At 41.9% G+C, this 2908-nt stretch overlaps 1 long non-coding RNA gene across 1 annotated transcript; it reads left to right on the forward strand.

The window, feature by feature from the left end:
* Nucleotides 1-356: 356 nt before the first annotated feature.
* On the forward strand, nucleotides 357-2465 carry LOC309344084. The gene is made up of 2 exons (XR_014157612.1): nucleotides 357-437; nucleotides 2161-2465. It is a non-coding gene; the product is annotated as an uncharacterized lncRNA (long non-coding RNA).
* The last annotated feature ends 443 nt before the right edge of the window (nucleotides 2466-2908 follow it).

Consider the following 2908-nt stretch of genomic DNA (forward strand, 5'->3'; position numbering starts at 1 on the left):
AGGTCAATTGTCTATTTCAGCAAATCCTTTCCCTCTTTTAAAATTTTAGTCCTGTAAATTGTCTTAATACAATGTAACTTTGTTTTTCCTCCTTTCACCAATTAACAGTCAGTTATTCCCAAATCCTTTATATCATTCCTGCTAAAATCATATAATATTATTCCAACATCCTTCTAACAGTTATTAATTTTACAATGTTTCTGTAAATAGTCTTTAAATTTCCTTCAATCTTCCTCCACCGACTCTTCTCCCTGGTCTCGGATTCTGCCAGTCATTTCTGCCAGTTCCATGTAGTCCATCACCTTCATCTGCCATTCTTCCCGGGTGGGTAAATCTTGTGTCTTCCAGTACTTTATCTCTTTATGTCTTGTCAATATTATCCACAAAATCACATTGAGCCCCCATAGCCCCCATAGGATTCAACTTGAATGTGGTAGGTAAATGAGGGAGATTGGTGGAGCATGGGGTGAAGAGGAGGAGGAGGAGGAGGAGGAGGAGGAGGAGGAGGAGGAGGAGGAGGAGGAAATAGTGCAGAGAAGAACAGAATCAAAATTCTCTCATTGTGTTTGCAAAAAAAAATGACTGAATAGGGAAGGCAAATTTTGACTCTTTTTAGCAAAAAAGAAATGAGGTTGATTTTGCCTCAAGCCTAGGAGCTGGGGTAGGCTGTCTCCATGCTTTTCTAAACATATTCCACTCACTGGCTATATTCATTCAAACTGCTGTGCTTAATATTTGAAGTGAATTGTAAGTGTTGCATAATGTGACAACATGATTGCCTTGCTAGGGATGTTGCTGCAGCTGCGTCAGAGCAGAGAACTCTATGTGTAGGAAGACTAGATGTGGCAGCAGAAGACCATGGCTCCACCCTGCACCTTTGATAGTAGTGCGACAGTTGGCAACTGGTGTTATAAAATGATGGGCATAGTGCATTCTTCTGAGTCACTTGCCCAAGACAATCTGTAAATTTCACTCTGAAAATCATGTCTGGCTTCTAATTTTTACCCCCTTGCTTATTCTGGTCAAGGACTACTTCTTGTCACAGCTTACCGTATATTGCAGGTAGTTCTTGTGACTGTGAATTGTAAGCCTACTTGTCATATTATTTTGCTTCATGGTTTATTTGCATCCTAAAAACACTCCCAGGCTGGCTCATATAACATCAACAACATGCAGGCTGTGCATGCCTTCCCTCAGGCGTATAATCTAAAAGGCACAGCACAAAAGGAAAAAAGAATGAGGAGGGCAGAAGAAAGAATTTCAGAAGCTGCTCCTGTCAATATTTCCTCTTATGCCAAGAAACCAAAGGTACAGAACCCCCATCTTACCTTTATCCATGGACACCCAGGATCGTAACCAATGTGACTGTTCTGACTGACGCACGCCCAAAATCAGCTTCAGAGGACCCCCCAATTTGGGGGGCAGGTGGGGAAAGTAGAGGAATGCAAAGTCCCACTATGTAAGCAGAATTCTACTCACTCGGCATTCAGTACAATTTCCTGCCTGTGTTCCACGTCATATGTTTAAAACCCGTTGCTAAAGAAAGAAGGTGAAATTACAAATTGCGACGGCGAGAAGTTTAAAGATAGCATTTCAACTTTGTACAAAATTCAGGTGAAGGGAGCTGTACCTATCGAAAGAGACTGTAAGTAGTTTGTGGAATATTTCCACTTTGCGCTAACTAAACTTGAAATATGTGAGCATTGATAATGGCACAGAATTAGGAGACATGCCACAGCGGTGTCATAGAACCAGGCAGAATTATGTTGGCTCTGTATGTCACCTGATTCTTTTTTGGCAGGTAACTGCAATACCGCCCTTTGACCTCCAGGAGTGGTGGCAGTACAGCCAACCTCCTACTGGCAACCTGTTGCAGTGGCTCAAAGAGGAAGAAGCGTGGTTCCCACTGCCAGAATATCAGGGCCATGGCTGTTGGTTTTTCATGAGGACCAGTCCGGCAGCTAGCCATGAAAAGTAACCTATGCAAAGGACAGCATTCTCATGTTGATGATTACATCTTTGATAAGACCAAGAGTAATCAAATTCTTGGTCCATAATGGAGTTACTATGGATCTCAATTCTCTGAGCCAAAAGGTACTGCAGAACCACAAAATGTTATTTCTAATGCGTTGCATCTCTCGTATTATTTTTTAATTACAGTCGACAGAATTTGTACTGCTTGGCAGGCATGCAAATGAAGAGCAGCTTGATGGTCAGAGAATACAAATGTGTCGGTGTTAATGAAAGGAGCAGAGGCCGTTGCCGCAACTGTAGGCATTCCCAGAAGGTCAAGATCTTCCAAGGATTCATAATTGAGAAAGAAGAGAGCCAGCCCTATTGATGTTCCAGCAAAATATGCCTGTCTTCTTTACACATTAGAATAATATGCTTTTTGGTGAGACGACTATCCACTGGAAAATAAAGTGAAATATATGACCTTATCAGTAATAAAAAGAATTCATATGTGCAGTGTCAAATGCTTTTACTAAGGCTGAGCCAAAACTATTTTTTTAATATAATTTTTGCCAATGCCGAAACCTTATATTCTTTTCACCTCTCTCAATCTCTCTCTCTCTCTCTCTCTCTCTCTCTCTCTCTCTCTCTCTCTCCGGTATATATATGCTTAAATAACCCTGAGTTTCCCCCTCTCCCACTTTTCTACATTTGGTTGTGATTTTATTTGGTGATGTCATCCCATAAGATGACATCATATTCATTTACGTGGACAGGGCGGAGTCCCCCAGATCCCGGGTGCCCCCCCCCATCATGTGGAATAACGACTCAAGACAACGTACTATGGGATTAAATTGGCCACAACTTTATTATATTTCAGATGTAGGTAGACCTTGGCTCAGGCATTGGGCGTTATCCTTCCCCAGTCCCCAGCCAGTCAAAGCCTCCCTTCAGA

Source organism: Podarcis erhardii (assembly GCF_964252035.2).
Source record: "Podarcis erhardii genome assembly, chromosome: 6".
Taxonomy (NCBI): Eukaryota; Metazoa; Chordata; class Lepidosauria; order Squamata; family Lacertidae; genus Podarcis; species Podarcis erhardii.